The following is a 25224-nucleotide window of genomic DNA, read 5'->3' as shown; positions in this document are numbered from 1 at the left end:
CAGACAAGTAAAGAGGCATCTCAAATAAGCACTTTGGAAAAATCTCCTAGAGAATTTCAACTGTTATTTTTTGTGGTGAATTATGAAACATCAATTATTTCATTGAATTTTGATTTCATTTCTATAACGAATGTTTTGATTTTTTCATAAAAGCTATTAAAATTGTTTTTCTTTTTTTCAAAACAAACTAGATTTAAAAAATAGTACAAGTGCTCAAACATTAAATTGACTGATCATGACTTAAATGATTTATACGGAAGATATGGAAAAAATAAGGAGGAGATCCGTATGCATTCTTGGTTGTAAAGTTTTCAACCATACTTTCCGTGCTCCCAATGCTAACAGGTAAATTAGATTAAATAATTTGTATGTTTATTTAATTTAATTAAATCAAAACACCATGTTGATAGGGTTGAAATAATTAAAAATATCGAATGCATCTCTGTTCCAAATTAACTATACGAAAATGTACCTTGTTCTTAAGGGCATGTCGCATGCAAAAAAATTGATTGGTGCTTTGCGCTTAGCTTTGCAGCGTTCACATTTTTTTAAATATTTAAACGAAATAAACGGGTTTTGATTGAAAATATATTGGGCTAAATATGTATAAAGGAATACAAAATTTAAAAAAATTGTTTGTTCCTTAACAGCACTAGAATCACTAAAAAATCATTAAATTCAGGTAGTTACTTGCGAAAATCAATGGGGCAGTGTGTAAAATATATTTTTTTATTTTTTTTATATTTTTTTCCAAAAAACAATAAATTTTTATAAATAGTATCGATTTTCTTTTTTTTTTAATTTATTTATTTATTCCAAGAAAAATTGTAGAAAACTATGAAAAATAGGGCAAATTTGCATTGTGGCATAGGTGCAATATTTGATAAAACTTCCAAAGTATAACAGCTAGCTAAGTCAATTTAACTTTTTTTCAAATTCTAAATATATGTTCAGATATTTGCTTTTAAATTTTTTTTTTAAAATAGTTATAGTAACTTTTTTAGACAAAAAATCCAAAATGCATTCTTTTTTTTCCAATATTTTTTGCGAATTCATGGGGCGAGCTGATTTTTTTTTTTTTTAGTTTTAATTTTTTTTTTTAAAAAAAGGACCATATATATTACTCTTACTATCGATTTTGAAAAAAAAAAATATTTGTCGCAACATAATGAAAAATGCATTTCAATATAACAACATTTGTGGTGCAATTGTGAGGGGTTGGGAGTATATATAATTGCAAAATATTTTTTTTATTTTTTTTTGGCATTTTGTTTATTCTATTTAAAAAAGTAAAAAGTTCTTGCGTCTACTGTTTATTTAATTTAATTTTTATAAAAGAGGTCTATTTTGCATTTTTTAACAACAAATTTCTTTGTAAACGCACACAATGAAGTTTCCAGTTCCCAAGAATGCCACTGCATCTCAGCGCTCAAGAAGAGAATTCTTTGCAAAAGAATTTCGCCCGCCCATCCTCTCTCAGATTTTTTTTGTTGTTGTTGGTCTCATGGCTCATTTAGTTTTTGTATTCTTTGTTTTGCTTGCGGTATACAATAACAGAAAATACAACAAAAAAAAAGACTTTTTTTAGAAATATTTTTTTATTTCTAGTATGTGGTATGATGTAAGGTCATGGACTCGTGATTTGGGTGTTACGTAGTCAATCGTATACGCAGAATTTGATTTTTGGTTCAACTTTCGGCAAGTTTTGTGGTTGCACGTTGTAGTGTAGGTATAAAAAAGGGTAAAGAGGTATTGTAGGTATCGTGAATTCGCTGTCATATATTTTGTTTTCTTGATTTTTTTGCGTACTATCACTCCTGGGTATTGCATTTTTTTAACTTCCCATACCAAGTTATTATAATGGGTCCGATTTGTCAAATTGAAAATTTTGACATTTCTCGACGTTTCAAGGTCCCTAGAGTCGAAATAAAAGATTTTTAGAAAGATGTCTGTGCGTGCGTGTGTAGGTACGTTCATACGTCCGTACGTCCGTACGTTCGCGACGTTTTTTTCGTCGTCCATAGAGATATCGACTTCAAATAAATTTTGTTATACAGATAATAAGGCAGTAAGATGCAGAAAGGGCTCTCAACAAAATTGCGTGGGTGGTTTTTTTTACCATAGCAGTTTGAAAAAAAGGTGAAAATGTTGGTTAACCCTAAATATCTTACGAACCAAAAACGCTAGAGACTTTTAATTAAATTTTATATAATATATTGTAACGTGATCTCAAAGAAGTATATTTTTTGAAAAAAATCTTTTTAACGGTTTTTTTATAAATCAAAAAAACTGAAAAAAAATGTGTCACCTCCAAAATTTAACGACTTAAATATGATTTCATCTCCAAAACAATTTTGTGCAACGAAGAATAATGTTTTTGAAATTTGATAAAATTTTGAGAAAAATCGAATTGACAGTTTTTTTATACAAAATAAAAATCTAAAAAAACTTTACTCAAAGTTGGTAAAAATTGAATATCAATTCAAATATCTTTTCAAAAAGTTGAAATTTAGGCTTCAAACTAATTTTATCTTATAAGAAATATTATTTTCAACATTCAGTCAAATTTTGAACAAAATCAAATTGACAGTTTTTACACAAAAAATTAAAAACCTAAAAAAAAAATTAACAAAAGTTGGTAAAAATTGATTTTCACCTCAAATATCTTTTCAAAAATTTGAAATATTGGCTTCAAACTAATTTTATCTTATATGAAATATTGTTTTCAACATTTGATAGAAATTTGAAGAAAATCTCATTGACAGTTTTTTTACAAAAAATAAAACTCTAAAAAAAACAATACTAAAACTTGGTTAACATTTACTTTCGACTCAAATAGCTTTTCAAAAATTAGAAATATTGGCTTCAAACCTTTTTTATTTCACAGAAAATATTGTTTTCGATATTTAGTGATTTTTATATAAAAATCCAACAGTCCGTTTTTTCATAAAAATAAAATCTACAAAAAATATAACGCAAATTTGCTAAAAATTGATAGACAAACTTTTAAGCAAGACAAATCGACAGACGGGATGGGAAGTTATCAGTGTGGGTTTTTAATTTTTTGTACAAAAACTGTCAATTCGATTTTTTTCAAAATTTTACTGAATGTTGAAAATAATATTTCTTTTAAGATAAAATTAGTTTGAAGCCTAAATTTCAACTTTTTGAAAAGATATTTGAATCGATATTCAATTTTTACCAACTTTGAGTAAAGTTTTTTTAGATTTTTATTTTGTATAAAAAAACTGTCAATTCGATTTTTCTCAAAATTTTATCAGATGTCAAAAACATTATTCTTCGTTGCACAAAATTGTTTTGGAGATGAAATCATATTTTAGTCGTAAAATTTGGTAGGTGACACATTTTTTTTGATTTATAAAAAAAACCGTTAAATGGATTTTTTTCAAAAAATATACTTGGTTGATATCACGTTACAATATATTATATAAAATTTAATTCAAGTCTAGCGTTTTTGGTTCGTAGGATATTTAGGGTTAACCAAAATGTTCACCTTTTCTTCAAACTGCTATGATAAAAAACCATCTACGCAATATTCTTGAGAGCCCTTTCTGCATCTTTCTGCTTTATTATCTATATAACAAAATTTATTTGAAGTCGATATCTCTTCTGGTTCTTGAGCTATGGACGACGAAAAAAACGTAGCGAAAGTACGGACGTATAAACGTACGTACACACGCACGCACAGACATCTTTCTAAAAACCTTTTATTTTGACTCTAGGGACCTTGAAACCTCGAGAAATGTCAAAATTTTCAATTTGACAAATCGGACCCATTACAATAACTTCCAATGGGAAGTTAAAAAATATTAAAATAAAATAGGTATTTTCAATAATTAGAAAATGTCGACCAAAAAAAAAAATTCAAGAAAAAAACATCTCCTTCGATAGCAAAATACCCACTTGCTTTATAAAATTCGAACCATATGCAAAAGACAACAACAAATCTACCTAACTAGCCATACAAAAAAAAAACCGGTTTATCATGCAACGTTGTTCTATTTCTTATTTCTTTGATTGGCTGCTTGTGCGAAAATATATCCCTCGCTCTGAGAGACAAAAAAGATCAAGAGGCAAATATAGAGTAATTGGAAATTCAAATTTTGAATTTGATAATGAAGAGAGTAACGATCTTTCACTAATACATTCAAATACATTTACATGAGTTCTGAGTTCGCTTCTGCGGGAGACATACCCTTAAATCTACTTATCACTAGGATTATCCCACTTACATGATCATGCCGTTCCAAAACTTATTGATCATTTCAACGGATTTAAGTCACAATTACCCTCCTGTTAGTGATTTTTACAACCACTTTCGGTTTAAATTGTTTTTTTTTTTTTTTTTTTTTTTTTTTATAATAAGCGCACACTCAAGGGGATATATTACCCTTATTATGTAGACACAGTGTGAGCACTAGGAAAGGGAGAGAGGGGTTGAAAGGAGATGTCGGTGCACATTGGTTTTGAATTCCTGAATATTGCAATAGCTGGGAAAGACAGAGTGTGGCAAGGCATTCCACATTCGCATAGTACGGCTAAAGAACGAATCTCTGTACTTGACAGTACGACCGAAGATGGGCTCGAGGGTATATTGATGAGCATTCCTAGAAGCGCGAGTATTACGGTTGAACTGTTTAAGGGGAGGAATGCAACTGGCTATTTCTCTAGAGCATAAACCATTAAAATAACGGTAAAACAGGGTGAGACAAGAAACATTTCGACGATCTTCAAGTGACGTAAATGATCTTATGATGGTAATATCACCAATCAATCTAAATGCTCTACGTTCAATACTATCCAAGAGGCTTAAGTAAGTTGTAGGAGCACCGGCCCAAATAGGGGAGTTATACTCAAGCTTTGGACGTATATAAGTCTTGTAAATAACAGCCAGATCAGAGGGGGAGAAAAACTTCTTGCATCGCCTTAGAAAACCCAAACATCTTGCGGCATTTTTGGCGACATCGCGTATGTGATCGTTCCACAAAAGGTGGTTGGTGATACACATACCAAGAATATCCAGATGTTCAGTTTCCTCGATGCAAGTGCCATTTATGGATAATGGCAGGGGGGGTATATTTCGCTTTAACGATACAAGACAGCATTGCCTTTTCGAAGCATTAAATTCCACGCGGTTTCTTATTCCCCATTGTACAATGGTGTTTAGGTCGGAATTTAATGAGCTTAACATATTTTGTCGTTGCAGTTCCACATCCGAAGAAGAGGGGTGTGAATCTGAAAACGAATATGAAAAGCTAAGAGTACTATCGTCAGCGAAACAATGTATTGGATTAGATGTTGCAGACAGGAGATCATTAATAAAAATGAGAAAGAGTGTAGGAGATAGAACAGAGCCCTGGGGCACACCAGCATTTATTTTGTGGTTTTCAGACTTTAATCCATCCAATACAACTTGTATTGAACGATTCGAAAGGTAATTACTAATCCAATGAAGTAGGGATTCATGCAAACCGAAAGCACGCATTTTCGATAAGAGAGCCTGATGCCAAACCCTATCAAACGCTTTTGAAATATCTAGTGCAATAATCTTACTTTCTCCAAAACTATGTAAAGATTTGTTCCACTGTTCATTGAGATGAACCATGAGATCACCAGTGGACCTATTGCTACGAAAGCCATACTGTCGGTCATTAAGAAGCTTCCGTTCTTCAAGATATTTCTTGAGCTGATAATTAATCAGCGTTTCCATGACCTTGGAAAGAAGGGACGTAAGTGCAATCGGTCGATAATTAGACGGTGAGGAAGATTCGCCTTTTTTAGGAATAGGCTGGACAAATGCGGTTTTCCATCCGCTCGGAACGAGACCTGAGGAGTAGGACAGATGAAAAAGCTTACGCAGTGGTTTTGCCAGCGATGAAGAACACCTCTTCAGAACAATAGTGGGGATACCATCCAGATTTGTGTATGTTAAGATCTTTTAGGACTCTCGCTACAGTACGAGTGCGAAAAAAGATTTGTCCCATAGAATCATTAACTCGCTCAAGTACAGGCGGAGTCATAACACTCACTGGCAGAGTTGAACTGGCGGCGAACTGCCTAGCAAAGAGATTTGCTTTCTCTAAAGAGCTAACAAATGGAGTGTCATTCACAACGAGCGTAGGAACCGAGGAAGAGGAAGAATTCCTCATATTTTTTACAAATGACCAAAAATTTTGACTGCCTTTGGGACATTGCAGTATTTTTTGCCGTAATTGTTGGTCATGTAAAAATTTGGTCCGTCGAATATGGGCGTTGCAGGCCTTCCTGGCTTGCTTGAACTTATTCCGGTTTTCCTCAGTTGGATTGGCTTTAAAACAACGGAAACTTACCTTCTTAACCCTAATAACCTCTTTACAGCTCGCATCGAACCATGCGTTTTCCTTAGGTCTGATGCTTTTAACCCTATTCGGGATAAAAGTTCTCATTCCCAGGAGAATCAAACTTCTGATCATATCAGCGCTGGCGTCAACGTCACTATCGAGGAAGCATAGTGACCAGTTAAAGATCCTAAAGTAATTGTTGAGACCGTCCCAGTTGGCTTTCTCGTATTGCCAAACGGTTCTCATAGGAGCTCTTTCTTTAACTGGAGAGTTTTTACACGAGAAATTTGCTGATATGACACAATGGTCAGATGTGCCTAGAGGAGATAGAACACTAATAGTGTACTTACCAGGGTCAGAGGTAAGAAACAAGTCAAGAGTGTTTTCTGCTCGACCTACGACGTCCGATATTCGAGTGGGCTCGTTGACCAGCTGAGTTAGGTGGTTTAACTCAGCGAAGATCTCAGCACACACTCCTTCTGGTGTTGACTGGCCCGAATGTTGAAGCCATGAAGAATTGTGTACATTGAAATCGCCCGTAACAACGATTTCAGTGCGAGGATAGGACGAAACAATTCTTTGGATGGAATCAGACAAAGCATCAAATTCACGAGAAGTTGATACTCTGTCTAGATTTGGGCTTCGATAAAGGAAGCAATAGTGAATGATTTCAAAAAATGTCTGTGTTTATGTTTATGTATATTTTCTTCTATGTTCTCCATTTATAAAATGCAATCTACGGTAGTTTTATAACATTAAGAAAAACAAAAACTCATAATTTTTTAAATTTTTGTTTCATTACTAGAAGCATTTTTACTAAACATACCCTTCAAACAATAATTAGTAAACTTGAACTTTAGTAACTAAACATTATAAAGGAATGAATGATAATTATTTTGCGTTTAATTGTTGGTACCTCAACAATAAACATTAATGTCGATTACATGATATATTGAATGAGTTGTGCATGATCTGCATTTCATTTGCTTCGCATTTATTTAACGAGTTCGTTATAATCGTTCTGATTATTTTTTTATAACACAGTTTTTTTTTGATAGCTTATACATGTATGGTTCCATCAATCAAGAATGTTATGGATAAAATATTTTAGCCAAAAAGTCTTTTTTTTAAGTTTCATATTAGTTAATCAAAATGAAATTGTAAAATAGTTGCAAGCTTAAATTAAGGAAAACGAACTATAAGTATACTTGGATTAATTAATTTGATACAGATTTTAATCACTTGGAAACAAAATATTTGGCACCGTTATTAACGAAAATTTAGTAGAATATAAATTGCGCTCGCACCCTTAACTTGATGATTCTTCGAACGCATCTGTGAACGTATCTTTGATACAATAATGCGGGGTGAATTCTGAAATTTAAAATACGTGGTGATTATTGTAAATTAATGTATTAATGAATTAATTATAAAAATAAAATCCTTCTTTAGACAAAAATGTACATTGATTCCTTATCAACAAAATGACTGCAAAAGTAAAAATTAAAGCTGACTTTTTCATCGAAAAATGTAAAAAGAAAAATCAACAATGTAAACAAGCCGGTTTTGGAGAGTGAATCAAACGAAAGATTCCCATCTTGGTAAATGGAGTATTTTTGATCATGATGTAGATCGCTAGATATTTCTTTCATTTTCATTAGATTAGAAATAAATAAAATGCACTACTGAGTCGCACAAACTTCCTCTGTATTCTAAGATTCTGTTAAAAATAGTACCTATATTTTGTAAGAAGTTATTATCTAGCCAACAAATTGTATCCATTCCACTTAATCCGTAAACCTGCATACCCGCTTATTTATTTATTTTACAACAATATTTCTTTTAATAGGTATATACATATATTAAATATCATTGTCAAAAATGTCATCGATCGCACGATGACACTGTTCCTTTATATAACACGATTTTGAAACATAATGCCTACATACAAATATATATGTATGTGTAATATAATTTTGTAAGGTGATTATAAAGTTCATTTCGAATAAGCACTTATCTAGGAAACATTTCTCCGGTCTAATCATCTTATTGTGTCCGGACCGGAGTTTCGGCAAGAGTACGATAACTTTGGCGACAATTAGTACTTACAATTAAGTTGTATACGTTGTTTTAAAGCCATACATCCTGTTTATTAGCCACTTTTTAAATAAAGTCAAAAGTATGCATAGTTTTTGAAAAACGTAATTTTAAACTCAAAATTTAAGTAACAAAAGTTTAAAAAATAATTTCAACTTCAATATTTCAAAACCATTTGTTTATAAATACGTTTTTTTTTTTTTAAATATTTTGTTGCTCTTATTAATTATTAATTAAAAACTAAAGGATTTTATGTCTTTTAATTTTTGAGAAAATTGAAAATAACTACTATTGTAATTAAATTATTATTTTTTTTGCTTGAGTGGTCTTATTGTGATAGATATATGTAATAGGTAGGTAGGTGCTAGTTTGGGCGTATGCAACAGTGAAGTGTGTATGGGGGGACCACTGCCCCTCTGCAACTCCCTGTTTGTGCACACTATAGGATTTGGGGTGGGTGTACGCCACACTGAGATATGTATGGGGGGCATGCTGCCCCCTGCAACCCCTCTGCTTGGACTTACTATAGGATTTGGGGTGGGTACAAGGTGGGGTGGATTCAAGGTGGGGTGGGTGCATGCAAAGTCTCTTTTGTTTTTAAATAAGCTGGATTTAAGAAAAATGAATTTAGCGTATATATCTTAATCCATATTCGATTTTTCTAGTTTTTAGTTTTGGATCAAAAACAAATAAGAGCAATGAATTCTAAAAAAAAAAATAGTAAATAATCTTAAGGTTTAGAAAAAATTACACTTTAACCCATATTTTTAACTTTTTTTGACCAAATTTTGAGTTTAAACCAATTTTTTTCAAAAACTTTTTTGGCTTGATTTAATAACAGGCTAATAGACAAGAGCTTTAAAAAAAGGTATAATACTTAAGTGCAAGTATCACCGTTATTTTTTATTTTTTTTTCCATTTAATGTACATATTTTTTTAACTGCCCCTAACTCCTTAACGGGAAAAGATAGACCCCCCCTCCCATAGTAAGAAATGCTTGTTTTTAAGTGTTCTATACATATCCGTCAGCAGTACCCGTGGAATGATGGTTAGTACGTTAGAGTTGTTTGTGATGAAGGTTGAGCTTCAGTTCATCTTCAATTCAATAAAAAATAAAAAGTCAGCAGGTGTCCAACGTTGTACTAAGACATTTACCGATGGAAGCAATTGACATTTACACCACACTCTTCAACAATGCATTGGAAGACCACAGTGGTTCATCCTCTCTCGAAAAAGGGAAAGGACATCTCCAACCCGTCAAATCTTCGGTCGAAGAAGACTTCCGAGCATCAGCAAAGTTTTCGAAAAAAAATCATTAATAAAGATAAATGTCCAGAAGTCGGAGACAATTCTGTTCTGGACTCCGTTGGCTAGGACCACGAGGGATACGTGCAAGAATTGGCGCAAATTGGTCATCGTTGATCTTCACGGGCAGCCATTGACGAGCAAAAGTGTAGTGAAGTACCTCGGTATCTGGTTAGATCAGTATTTATATTTCGACAGACATATAAATGCTGCTCTGACCAGGGCCAGGGGAGCCTTCGCTCTGACGAAAAGGCTGTTTTTTAGCAGTCGGCTTGGCCCCAGAGTGAAGGTAATTTGCTACATGGCCCTTATCGTTTAGGGTTGTTTTGTGTGGTTCAACGTTGCCCCTTCCCAGATGGAGAAGTTTCGGGTGTTCGAGCGGCAGTGTTTACGACGCTGTACCTGCTTATATCGAACAGCCGAATCTTCTTATGAGCATTACTATTCCAACGAGGTCCTATACAACGAGGCTCGAAACAACAGAATTGAAAATTTCGTGATAAAACTCGTTCGAGGTCACATTGCCAGAGGTTCGACCAACAATTTAATTTTCGGGGCGTTCTATCCGAACGACGAGTATTTTGAAAGTGCACGCTTGAGCAGCTCATTCCACCAGAGGCATTCCTCTTTTAAGACAGATCTGTTCTGATGCAGGATAGATTGGCAGTTCCGCTAATCTTCCACGTCAGACGAAGAACCGTGGATAGGCGACTCCAGGGGCGTCATGGTACAAGGCGGAGCAGAACTCCTTCGGTTTAGTAGGTCTGTGTCCGAACGGGACTGAACTGATAGGGTGAAGCAGGAGAACCAGTTTTGGTGGCTTCAATCGGCACTTGATACTGGGTAGTCGGGATGTAGTGTTAGGCCTTGGCCGGCTTACATACTTGTTTTATAGTTTTATGGTTTAGTTTTAAGTAGAATAGGCATGGTGGCACAAAAAGAAATAGAAAAAAAATGCAAAACAAAAAAATAAAAAAAAAACATAAAAAAACATGGAGTAAAAAAAAAAGACAACAAAATATGAAAAACAAAAAGTTAGATTTGCTGCTGTGGTTGTTCTAGTTTTAAGTAGTTCATAAGTATAATAGGTAGTTAAGATAAGTTTTAAGTTTTATATTAAGGACCTTATTTTAAGTAGTTTTTTAGTAAAAATAATAAAAAAAATCTTGATATTAGTTTTTTTCAAAATTGTTTAATAAATACAAAAATAAATAAAATAAAAAATTGAAGTAAAATAGATCTTAGGGCCGAAAGGTATTAACAGTTAGTGTTATAGTTTAACTTAGAGTGTCCGTATGGGACCATTAAGTTAGTTGTAAGTTATGGATAAATAGGCTAGTTTTATGAATTTTTGTCTAGCTTTAAGATAGGTTTATGAATGAACTAATAAAAATGAATTTAAATGCCAGAGGTCTTGGGTTCGATCCCTACCTATGCCATCATAAGTCTTTTCACGGGTACTGCCTCTTTGCGAGGAATTGACAAATTCTCCAAGAGTAACTCTTGTCATGAAAAATTGCTTTCTCAAAAAAGCCGTTCGGATTAGGCATATAAGCTTTAGGTCCCCTCCATTCCTGACAACTGTACTCGCACAAAGGAATGGTTAAGAGTTGTTAGTCACTAGGCCCTAGTTCTTAACTGACTGTTGCGCCAAACACTTCTTTTTTTTAAATACAAATCCGTCATTTAACTTTGTCGCCTAAGTTATCGTACTCTCCCCGGAGTTTTCTTTAATTTAAAACCGATTTATGAGAATTATCTATATTTGTTTTTATTGTGCAATTTGGAGATGGCTTGAATTGTCCCAGTTAAAAAGTACGTCTATGAAGCGCATTATGACCAACTAAAAAAGGAAATTAAAATTTGAATTCATAAATTCTTTGGCGCAAATATCAGTGTTCCAATTTTGTACTGGTCCAGTTACATCTTTCTTGTTTTGTATTTATATACTTAGGCGCCTGTTAAAGCTAACAATGGTTTTCATCATTGAAAACAAACATTTTTTGGCAGGTAGTTTATAGCTATCATTAGAAATTTCTGTCATTGAAAAAAATGTTCTGATTGAAATCCACTGAACAATTTTTACTGACAGAAATCTGTCGTTGGAATTGTGTGAAATTGGATCACAAATTAGTGGAACAATTAGTTTCACTTTTGAATATAAAGGTACAAGCTGTTTATTAAAATGAATTCCGTCCGGAAAATAGAAAAATACATTTTTAGAGAAAAATAAATGTGCAATTACACTTTTGTGTATCGACAAAAATTCTTTGTGTGATTTCCGATAACTATATAACACCATCAAATATCAGTATCAAACGAATACGTACTAACAAATATAACTATTACTCTAGATATATTAAAACCACTACTAGAAGAAAAGGAAAATGAAATATTTAAAAATAAAAAGACGCTTCAGAAAAACAATGACGAAAAGGTGTGCATTTTTTCTGAAAAGATTGAAAAACACGAACAAAATTGGTGAAGCACAAGAAATTATTATAGAAAAACTAGAAGCCACTTATGCCAAATACAAAAGAAATATCGCACAATTAGAGTTGATAATAATAAGAAAAAAAAAATATCGTAATCTTTAAAGTAGACAAAAAAGAACGCACTACAGAGGAGCTCTTGCCAATGATTATTGACATGGTTTACAAGTCTAACAAACTTTTTCCTAGTAGGCAAAAAAAAAGATTTAAAAATATGACCTACCTTTGAAAGCTATGACAAGATACACATTATATTACTTGGGGAAAAATCTGGGGCAACATTTACCATCGCTGAAGACTTAACAAAATCTGAGGTTGATGCAAGAAAATCTTTCATCTCTAAACTATTTGAGTTTAAAAAAGGAGGAAAAAGAGCGTACTTCATGTTAGATAAACTCGTGGTTGAAGGCAAAGTTTGGAAAGAAAATAAAAAGGTAATGACAACAAAAAAACCAACTAGGAACAGTTTAGTCAGAAAACAAATTTTAGTAGCATTTCTTAATTTTTTTATAATTTAGGTGAATGAAATTAATTTGAGAGATATCAAGAACCGAACATCATTTTTTCTAGATTTGCGTACCATTTTTTGAAGATTTTATTTTTGTATGAAAAAACGGACTGTTGGAATTTTATTAAAAAAAAAAAACTACTGAATATCGAAATCAATATTTGCTGTGAAATAAAAAGAAGTTTGAAGACAATGTTTTTAATTTTTAAAAAGCTATTTGAGTCGAAAGTAAATTTTTACCAACTTTAAGTAATGTTTTTTTAGGTTTTTATTAAAAAAAAAAAAAACAGTGAATTCGATTTTTGTGAAAATGGTTCCGACTGTTGACAACAATATTTTTTGAAAGAAGTTTAAAGCCCAAAATCAATTTTTACCAACTTTAAGTAATTTTTTTTTAGGTTTTCATTTTTTATAAAAAAAATTTCAATAAATATCGTTTTTGAAAATTTTTATCAGAAAAACATTATTCTTCGTTGCATAAAATTGTTTTGCAGATGAAATCATATTTTTATCATAAGATTTTCGAGGTGACAATTTTTATTTATATACCTGTTAGGTATCACGTTACAGTGTATTATATAAAATTTAATTCAAGTCTCTGGCGTCATTATTTTACCAAAATGTTCACCTTTTTTTAAACTGAGATTTAATTCGTTGACATCCACATTTCTTGCTGCGAAAATTGCTCTTTCTACCAGCCATGATGATCATGATTTATATATTGTCTGTGTACCTCGGAAAATATCTGATCAATGAGGGTATCTTGTGAATCAATAATCGTGCAGAAATCGACCAGTAATTGTATGCATCTAGTTTCTCATCCATATGTAGTAACTTTTCCGTCGCCTATATTTCAAACAGCTATTTCAGCGAATAAACTTGAACACGCATATTTACTTACTTATGCCACAGTGGCGATGATTTTAAGCACGTGTTGATCTCATCAGCGTTAGTTGAACGCGGAATAACGGGAAATATTTGTCTGAAATCACCTGAAAGGAGTAACAAAGTGCAGCCAAATAGTCTGTCGTTATTTTTTAAATCTTTCAATGTCCTGTTCAACGCCTCAAGCGAATGTTATTGTTATTGTTGTTAATAGTGCATTCATCACAGATGATAATTTTACAGTGTTTCATCACTGTGGCCATTGATTATTGTTTTTATGTTGAACAACGGGTCTGGGTTAATTTGAATATTTAGTATCAGTTTAAATATTCAATGAGCTGTTCTGCCTCCATCTAATAAAGTTGCCACAATATCAGAAGATGCAACAACCAATGCGATAACGTTTTTGATTGTATTTCAGCAAGAATTAGCGAAATAAGGAATGTTTTGCCAGTTTCACCTGGTACATCGAAAAAAATAATTCACCTTGTCCTGCCGAACTTGAAGCATGATGCGGTCATAAATGGTTCCCCGTTCTTCATTCATTAGTGGGACATTGCGAGCAACAAAGGCTGCCATTTTCACAGTATTGTATTATAGTTCACGATTTAATTCAGTGTCTATTAAATCAGATGCATTTCGATTTGGTGAATGCACACCGAAATGACTGAATGGTAAGTTGGCAATGATAATGCAAAGATCATCAATAGAAATCAATGTTTCATTGCACATAGCGTCACTGAATACTATCTTAAGATCGTTTCCCCGTGTACGATGTTGATGCAATTAAACAATGTCACTTAAGAAAAAATAGATAAAACACAGGAGAATTGTATATATTAGATTTTTCAATCATTTCAAACCCTCTTTACCATCTTTTAAAAGACATACAAATAAATTTTTCATGAACTTTTGACAATTTCAAGAAAGTACTTTTAAATGCTCCATTATTAAGAATTTACAATCAATTGGCCGAGACTGAGCATCACTGCGAAGCCAGTAGAGAGCAACAGCCCAGTAATCTAAATTTCACTCAAATGAACTTGAGACACTAGAAATTACAACATTTATTTAGCTGGTATAAAGTTTAAAATCATTACTGACTGTAAGTCATTGACGTTGACCAGCGTTGCCACGAAGTGCCCGATGGGCCATTTGGCCCGCTGTTTTACATTTTGGCACCTTGACCGGGCCAGTTTGAAATAGCCCCAAATGTTTGTTTTGGAAGTTTTGACATATATAAGCATTTAAGCAACAGCCCATTGTACAAAATAAATTTGTATTCCCTTAATTATATTTTAAATATAAATGATTTAAATAAAAACTTGAAGCACCTAAAATACATTTGTTGGTGAGTGAAGTCACCAAACAATATAAACTCAATTTGAAAAACTTTTTGAAAGCTTATTATTTACAAACAAAAAGTAATATTAGTGAAGTCGAATTCAATCAGCTCTGTTTAAAACCTCTTGATGGGTTTGGGTTTTATGTACTGTTCGAACATTTAAACGAAAACGAGAAAGAAAGTTTTGTTTAAGTCAGTTAAAAAGTAGATTAAAATTGTGTGATAATTTGTTAACAGCGTTCCAAATCTTAGATGTATATTACTTAAAGCAAAAGAGTAACAATTATTTTAGATTGATTTCTGATCATTTGAAAACTGTACTAATAAAATTTCCAAACTTATTTAGTTGCACTGAAAATAAAATGTATGAAAAGCTACAAAGTTGCTTAGAAGATATATGTTTGAATACAGAAGATTTTGATATTAACTCTGTTAAATGGTGGGTTCAGATGAGCGAAATTAAAAATGTTGCTGGTAATTATTTAATTCAAAATATTTCTTCTTTTGCGATAAACTTATTTATACTCCCACACAGCAGTGCATCTGCTGAGCTGAGGTTTTTTCATCCCTCAATAATATAAAAACTGATAATCGAAACAGGTTATCGCATGAAGTTATTAACTGCATAGTGAGTTTTAAAAATTATATGCAAGGCAACTTGAGTAACTGTGAAAATTGTATACATAAACCAGATCTTATTATTTAAATTTAGATAAGTTGTGATAACTCATTATGCCTTAAAATATGGTTTTATTTATTTTTTTTAAGTTTATCAATCTCAATGAATTATGAAAGAAATGTGATACATACATACATATGTACATCGGTGATTTTTTTTTTATTATTTATATTATTTATGTTACAATTGAAGAAATTGACTGAGTTATTTAATTTATCAAATAAATACCCATATTTAAGAACTGTATCTCAATTTTTTAAGGATCGATTTTAATTTTAAACATTTGGCCTGGTGTTTAGCCAAATGGACTTAAATTATTTCGAAGTGGCCTTCTTTGCTTCTTTCTTCGCGGCAAAGCTGACGTTGACCCTCAGCAAAATAACTATTAAGCCCTTAAATTTCACTGTAGGCTGGGCCTAGGTGCCACAAAACTTTCCTTTACCTTCATCGACTGTAAACGTAAAAACATAGATATATTTTTAGTTGTTGACGGATTTTCTAAGCTAACAAAACTATATTTTATAAATAATACAACCACTAAAGATGTTTTCAAATGTTTAGAATCATACTTTTCCAACTACACATATCAATTAACACGAATAGTATCAGATTAATCGAATTTATATCACGTCTGATAAATTTTCTGATTTCTGCAGTTGTTTCAAAATACAACACATCAAAACTGCCACAAGTTCACCTCAATCCAATGGCCAAGTGGAACGGATAAATATGAGTATAACCTTGATGTCGGCAGAAAGAATTGAGATGGAACGGGGAGAATGGACAAAATGTCTAGGTAAGATTGGCCATGCTTTGAACAATTTTCAATGCAAAAGTACGAGGTATAGTCCAAGTGTCCGTTTGTTCGGTTTTTCACAAAAATATTTCGTGAAACCCTCTTTATGTGGACTACAAAAAAGAACATCTCGAAAATCGACGCATCTATAAACAAATGCTTTACAACAACACACCCATTGTTCGATACTGTCGAAAAAGCTATTTCTTCATACACAAATAGAAAAAGTAACTCAGTATCTGCTTTAACTAACGTGGCCACTTTATCTGTGTTCCCCCGAATCGCTCTAGAGCAGGATGTGTTAACAGAGTCTCACAACGCCCCACAATGGAAACGAAACTCTCTACAAATAAACATCAATCTGGCTAACCACAAAAAAGCAAACACTTTCACGTTATACATAAAAATGCTACATGAAGAACCTATCGCAAACATAGGAACTCTTCACCAGGCTCTACTTCCAGAATATACAAGCAGTTACATAGCAGAGCTAGCTGAAATTTACAAAGCGATCTCAGCAGCTCAACTAAATTCTGAACGTTCCTTAATTCCTGTTCTTCTTCTTGCGATTTTCATTAATTGTAAACATTGTTTGTATCTATATTTAATTTGTATTATATTTCTTTCTCTGCATTTACTCGCACACAGGAATGGTTGAGACTTGTAAGCCACTAGGTCCTGGTTCTCTACGGACTGTTGCGCCACCTACAGTAAAGGAAAAGTCCAAATTTAGACTTATCTTAATATACATAAACTGTATCTGTTATTTGTATTCCTTTGAGATTTAATGATTCTATTTTAATTTTCGTATATGATTTTTGAATAATTTGTAAAAGCAAATTCATGTGCAGGCTGTAAATCGAGGACGATTTTTTGAAGAAGGGTCGATCTAAGTAAGACGCTTTTATTTCGCCAACAAATGTCAAATGTAAGTATCCATCCATTGCACTAGATTCTTTAAAGCAATATGTTAAAACATTTTACTAGAACATAAAGACAGGCGAACCGAATCTGGGTACCCACTTTTTCGACTTACCTACCATCTTAATGTCATGTTTGATTAAAATTCCGAGTTTTAAATTTTTTACGAATGCAATACTTGCCAATGTCGTAGTAAAGTTATTTTATTCAGAACATATCCCTTATGTCTCAAGTAAAAATACTTTTTTTCAACAATTTCAATTTCTCCGCCAACATACAATTTAAACAAAATTGTTGAGCGTTCCACTCTTTGGGGTATTAACACCATGGAAGCTAAAGAAACGGAGATAATCACGAAAAAGTGGGTTTCGTGTCTTTTGGCGATTCATAACTTACGGCGAGAACACGAGATCTTATGAAATTTTTTACACATTGCTTAGAACACCATAAGAAAGGTATTAACAGATTTACAGCTTACTACCTCTTATTCTAAAGTTTTTTAATAAAATGATGTTATTGTATGAAAGCAAAACGAAAAATTTTCTTAGCATTCAAAAATGTGCAACAATGTTAAGGGGATGAAATTCAACTCAATTTAATCCATCTTTATTTTACTTTTCGCATCCATATACTTCGTGAAACACCTTAAATTTAGAGGCTGGATCGACGGTTGATAAGTGACATATGTAGGTATTTGAATTCGTCCCCGAGGGCCCAGTTATGACTATAATCTATTGTTACTTGACCTGAAAACCATAATTTTTGATTTTGACCTGTCACTGTACCTGCAAAATAAAATATTACTCAATCTGGTTAATTTGTATCTGTAAAGTAAGTGAGTTGTCAGACAAGATTACTAAAGGAGAATTTTTACAATTTCATCACCGATCCTTACTACCCCTGTAATCGACATTATTTATAAACAGGGAGTGGAGCAAAGGGCTTAAGACGCAATCTTGAAGAACTCCGGTTTGACATTAAAAGTTTCTTGATTTTTTGGACCGTTATGAATAGCTGCATGTAGAACCGTATGAATTTGGTTAATAATCCGATTACTGAAAGCTTGTATATCAGTAATATCCTCTTTACACTGTTAAATGAAGTTTTCAAAACAACGAAAAAGTATATAGACATTATTTTGTGCCTATAAATATTTTTCTTAGAGAATTTTGAGCAGCAATGTCCCTATAGCTTTTTAACTGATCACGATCACCTTTTTTTTAAATAGTCGACATTTTGGAGCACCTTAAAGTTCGGAAAATATCTCTTAATTATATAATCTATTGAAGAAACAAAGCATATATTCCAAAAGCTCGGAGGGCAAAGCTTAATAAGTTTAAATTTCTTTAAAATAGGTCGCAATACGATTAACATCTTTAGTAAGATTGCTAGTATTATTGTGGCCATTTAATAATATTCCAAAATATCTAGGCGTTACAAAGAATCAATTTCAAGTACATATTCTTTTTATGATAACAATGTTGTTTGTATTCTTTGTTTGGATATTATAACATTTTGACACTAGCATTATTTATGTTTCTAAAAGTTTTCAGGAATACAAAAGCTTTTTTTAAACTTAAATACAGTCATTGTCATAATATTTGGAACGAAATGTGCTCTTATAGTTATTTTCATTGGGCAGATTTGAAGCTTGTATTACCGCAGTAAGTATCGAGGTAAAAATTTTATTATTGTTGTTCGAATTACCGAGTGTATATTCGGTTAAAATTCACAAAGCTTGCTACCGTAATAAGTAGCGGTTCTTTTTTTCCTTCCATTTGAAAAAATTATTCTTGGCATAAAGTATTTTTGTCAAAATCACAAGATACGACGAGAAAGCCGCTGGGACGATTTAAAAATTCATTGTAGTTTCTAACCAATTACTTTTGATAAGACATAAATCAATCATAAGGCAATCCTTAGCTGAGATGAAAGTTAAGATACACATATCAGAAATTATTCAGAAATGGTAATTTTGATTTTTTACTAGAACCTATCGGAGTAATTCATTATGGTGCAGTACTCTTGGCATGATGGTTAGTACGTAGGATTATCATGCTTGAGGTGTTGGAAATCAACCACTGCCTGTTTTTTCACATGTTTTGCCCCCTGTGAGTACTCAACAAATCCCCTAAGAGTAGTTTGAATCATAAAAAGTGCAGAAACCATAATAGACTAGCAATAAAATCAAGTTAAAGACATTTTTGTCACACTATTAAAAAATTGTTGTTCTAGTATGTCCATAAAAATATAAAACTCCGAAGTCGCCTTTCTTTGTGTGGACATAAATAACGGTCGTCTAAGCCATAATTAAGGCCTAACTTAAATAAAATAAGTAAATCGCTGTTGCTTGCTTCTACTATAAATACTAACATAAATTCTTATCATTATCATGTATCCCTAAAATACAAATTATGCTTAGTACTCTCTTTAATTTAAAGGCACACTGATGCCTTCTTCAGAAATAAATTACTGAAGTTACATTGTAACATTTGTAATATTTAACACACCGCCATGACTCGCCATGTCTCGTTTCTTATATGTATATATTTAAGATTTTAAGTTTAAATTAAAGCATTATAACTATATGAGGTGGATTATGTAGATTTCATAGAAATTTTATGTCCTGGGAAAATTGTATTTTATAAATAAAAATCAAATTAAAAAAAAAAAACAATTCCATTTTCAGGAAAAATTTTAAAATGTTTGGTGCAAACATTTTCTTCATAAAACAAACAATTTAAGTATTTACATTTTACAATTTAATGTTGGGCAACAAAATGAATGATTTTGTCTCACCAACAAGTGTAAATTCCCTCGATAAAAAACCAATCCCTCTAAATCAATCCCCTAAAAAAACACTGACATGTGCACAGCACACTAGGTAATAGCGTTTTTGTTCCGATACATGGTTGGGTGTGTGCAAGGTAGGTTATTTGTATTCAAAGTTGTGAAGTTGCATACACTCAAGCTCTAATCTACTCCAAAATCCCAATCCTATAGTGTGTATTTTTATGTACATAAATATTTAGATACATATTTGTTAATTGTTCTAGTGTATTACTCTATGCATTTCAATGTTATTAACATTTATTCTGACTAAATTTTGTATTGAGTTTTTATAGACGATGAATGTTTGCACATTGTAATCGATGGGAAATATTGAGTCTGGTAAAGTGTTCCATATTCCTGCAGTGCGGCTAAAGAAAGAATCCCTATACTTAACAGTACGTCCGGAATTGTGCTCAAGGGCAGACTAATGAGCATTTCTTGAAGTAGGGCTATTGTTTGTGAAAATATTGATAAGACAATGATAAGCCTGGGGTGAACAACTTCTTGCATCGTCGGAGTAAAAAATTAACACTTAGTAGCATTTTTGGCGGTGTCGAATATGTGAACACTCCACAACATCATGCAAAAATGTAGTTCGTCGAATAAGTCCGTTACAGGTCTTTCTAGCTTGCTTTTATAATCTTTTTACAGCTCGAATCAAACGATAATTTTTCTTTGGGTTTGATAGATCTTACCCTATTCCGTATAATATTTTGGAATCCACCTCACTGTCGAGGAAGCAAAGTGACCAGTTATAGTTCCTGAAGAAGTTGTTGAGACCGTCCCAATTGGCTTTTTTATATTGGCAAACCCGAGTCTCGCTGAGTGCCAAAACAGCTGGCCTGTTTAAAACAGTATGAACTTATGCGTATTTTATATTTGGATCTACACCTACATCCATATAAAGTCCAGCTCACACAACAACTGAAGCCAGCTGACCTGAATAGTGAATCAACGTTCGTAGGTACTTCGTATAAGTGCTTGAACAACAGTTGTTGGAAGGCGATTTTTCGAGATCGGTGGTGGTCTTTTAAATGATGTAGTTAAAACTTTATAATAAAAAAAGAAATATCATGAACAAAATATTTTATGTGTAAGTATGTGTTTTATGTACGTTTTTTAAAAAATTAATAACCCTGTACTACACTTCCACACGTGCGCTCACGGCGCGGCGCGCGCGGCGGGCGGCGGGATGCAGATCGGCACTCGACTTTGTACTTTCGAGTAAAATGTAGAAAGATTTATGAAAATTTTATATCCACTTTTATAAGAATTCTTATTATTTCAAGATGACATTCGATAGTACAATTGAACTTAAAATACCAGCAAAGAAAAACACCGATAGCTTAAGATTTTAATTTAAGAGGCGTGTTTCTTTTCCTTTAGAAAAGCATTCCTTTCAAAAAGCAGTGAAATCTTTCCAAAAACACTGATGCAAATGTTGAGTTACATAAACTGGTATACAAAGGTGTATAGGAAGAACTTAGATACATTTTTATATTGCCACGATCTTGCTCCTTTATGCAAAGAGTCTGTTTAAAAAAGTACCTAAATAAGTTTGAAAAATATACCTATAAAATATGATTGCCTTCAAAGATATAAATGCCATTTGATTTGTAAAAAAAACTCCATTTTCAATTTTTTTGTTTGAAAATCGTTAGACCGGTTTTATTAAAATATTTTTTTTTATATATACAAATTGTATGTATATATTTTTTCATGCAGTTGTTTAGTGATTGAATAGAAATTTAGTCTGGACGAATCATCATCATATCATATATTATTTTGTTAGCATGTCTCCCTTTTTCGTCTCTCATACGGAACTAATTTTTACAAAAAAGGTGTCAAAACAAAGAGAATTTTCCGTAGAAAATTAATTATCTGAAGATAAGATAAAAGCAGGACAAGTATGTTTAAATTGTAAAGCGATCGCCTATTGGTTGTGTATCATCATGTTTATGATGATTAAGAAAGAATGTTATTGGTAGGTAGAAGGTACTTCTACAATCCAATCACATTCGTTCTTTCTTACAAGCTTTCAGACAAACATGGAGTTATTAAGTTCAGATTATTTTTTCGTTAAAGTTTAAAAAAAGCAAGCATACAAACAGGTACCAAAAATTGCTATTCATGTTTTGTTTACAATCACTTAGTAGTTGAAGAGGTTTTACGTAATACATATGCGTATAGGTATAATGTGCATATGTTGAAAAAGTGATTCTAATAGAAAATACATATACTCTTTCTGACCCGTTTCTTTAACGTGTACTTAGTATTTATTCTTTTACATAGGCGAAGGCAAGTGGAATATGTGTGAAACAACCTTATTCTTAAAGAATAATATTTTAAAATCATATACAAAGTTACCAAGATAATACTTCTTGATAGACACTTTAAAATATATTGTTGATTAAACATATCATATTCGTAAATCCAATGTAGTGGCGCTACACGGTCATCCTTAGTATTTACAATAGTTATAGTTATAAAAATACATAAATATGTACCAAATGCATTAATTTGGATAAACGATAGGAATGTTATTAAAATGTTGTCAAAATAATGCGGTCTTTCGGATCATGCCCAGGATTTGATAGGGAAGGCAAAAGGGGGTTAAATTTAATACAAGTAAAATAATTAAAAAAAAAAATAAACAATATTTTACCTATAAAATAAGTTGGTCTTCAAAAGTTTAAATGCCATATTATAAACCAAAATATATTATTATTTTTTATTTTTTTTCGGAAATCGTTAAAGCTGTTTTTTTTTTGAAATTAATTTTTTATAAATAAAGTTTTTCAATTTTGTTCTAAAAATATTCTTGGTATGCAGTTGTTCAGTGATTGTAAATATATGCTCTGCATTTGAATTTCATAAAAAAATATTGAACCGTTTTCGAGATATAGAATTTAAAAAAAATAAGTGAATATTTTTTTAAAAATCCAACAAAAAATATTTTGACCAAAAAATTTTTTGGGAAACTATTAGTAAGACAAGAAATGACTTTTTTTATTATGCTGTTATTGCTGCATGTGCAACTTTACATTGAAAGGTCGTCTGAGATTTAAAACAAAGAATAACATTAGGAGCATTTATTTTTATTCGATGGGAAGATACGAGTATACATATCCATGGCTAGTTATTGTAGGTAAGATAAGATATTTCATTCTGGAATAACTATTACAAAGGATTTTGTCCTTGTCTATCTCGGCCCCCAGTGAGATACGGTCAGTTAAAAAAAAAACTTAAAATACAAAAAATTAAAAGCCGAACATAAATAGTGCAGTAAACTGCTTCGCAATTAAATTTTTTAATCGTGAAATTTTATATTTTCAAAAAAAAAAATTGATATATTTTGTGTAATATAAACTTTATATGACGGTGGGATTCAAACATGCTACACATTTGTATCGATCCTGAGTGACAAAATACTTAAGACTGTGTGTTAATGAAGATGGCGTTATGTCACGTAAGTTTACTCACAATTGGTAGAAAAAATTGTCGATAACGTGAAGAATGATATTTGTGTACAAAATCTATGAGGTGAGGTTGAAAAATGAATCATTCACAATTTTTTATAACAAAAACATTTCACAAAAGAAAGGACGAATGAATGAATATATCTATACAGTAACAGTCTACACGTATAATTATTTCAAGTTAAAATATAATCAGACCCGACAGCAAATAAACCATATCCCTCGTTAATTGTCGTTGAGAATCATTGCAGTAAAAGCCGGATATTGAAAGTAGCACTTTGATGTATGTATGAATGAAAGGCAGGTGTACCTAGTTAGTTATTTTGTTTTTTTCTTAGAGTTGTTGATAAAAAAGGTTTAGTAACTTAAATACAAAAATATTAATTCAGACTGAAGTAATAAAAAATAGGAGTTCTGTTTTATTTAAATGTTTACACATTTTTTAGAAAACCTGCATACAAATGATATGTCTTAAGTTCATTTAGTTTTTTGCTAAGTTAAGTATGATGAAATTCGGTAGATCGGTTGGGGCTGGACTTGATTCTTAAACAGATAAGAAAATAGGAATATTGTTAGAATGGTCGTTAAATGATAAAACGCATTCACACTGAATATGCATGATAGTTGTGAATATATTTAATATGACTCAACATACAAATATGCCCACAAATCTGTAGGGTTTCTAAACCAATTAGGGGTCGATCAATTATTCTATTTCTAAATTTAAAGCAACGAAGGTAACAATTCATTTTATCAGATATATTTATATATCATTAATCTTGGGATCAATAGATTTGGTTAAGAGCTGCGCTTTGTAACAAAAACGTCATCATCATTGTATGCTTTATATTTGTATTACCTCTTTCCGAATTAGCGTATTACAATACACAAATTTGCAAAAAGCCATGGAATCACACCAATACATACATATATGTTCAAAAAAAAGAGTCAGGTTCTGCTGTCTACTAAAAACCTTAGAAATAGTGTGCCGCTATAGTATCTATAGATCTAAAAATGAGAGAAGTTCTAAATTTACAAAGTTTCGAAAATTTATATCGTTACAACAACGCACCACCGAATTTCTTTATGAAATTATTACCTACTGGCTAAAATTTGGGTTCGCTTGGAATATTTTCCTTTACTCTATTATAATCCACATAGTATTTTAAATCCAACTTGTTTCTATATGTTTGTAAGGAAAATGTATATTGTTTAATCTATTTTATCACCCTATATACAATCAAAACGTCCAAAATCAAAATTAAAGTTCAAATGAAATAAGATTGTCAAAGTAGTTAAAATAAAATAGGTATTGTCGATTTTAACCCTGATAGGCTAGTTTTTTTCAGTATGAATATGTTAAAATATTAAGATAACTGAATTTCCTCCATTTAGAGCACAATCCCGGTGCTTTGATATTTTTAAATATTTATTGATTAAAAAAAAAACAGCTGTACATTAAGATTGACTTATAAATAGTACAGGATATAATACAATATTTACTAATGATAATGCAAGTATGTAAACACTATGTTTAAAGCATT

General features: G+C 31.8%; 1 protein-coding gene across 5 annotated transcripts in view; it reads left to right on the top strand.

Annotated features, from left to right (window-relative positions):
• Positions 1–25224, top strand: part of LOC129946354 (dopamine D2-like receptor) — a 95459-nt gene that overhangs the window by 20620 nt on the left and 49615 nt on the right. For 4 of the 5 annotated variants that reach the window (XM_056056506.1, XM_056056504.1, XM_056056505.1 and 1 more), the window contains exon 2: positions 192–345. The exons of the other annotated variant lie outside the window; for it this stretch is intronic. The gene's annotated coding sequence lies outside the window, so the exon portion shown is untranslated. The remainder of the gene's footprint in view (positions 1–191; positions 346–25224) is intronic. 5 annotated transcript variants of the gene reach the window in all.

Source organism: Eupeodes corollae, chromosome 2 (assembly GCF_945859685.1).
Source record: "Eupeodes corollae chromosome 2, idEupCoro1.1, whole genome shotgun sequence".
NCBI lineage: Eukaryota > Metazoa > Arthropoda > Insecta > Diptera > Syrphidae > Eupeodes > Eupeodes corollae.
This window is presented reverse-complemented; position numbering and strand designations above follow the sequence as displayed.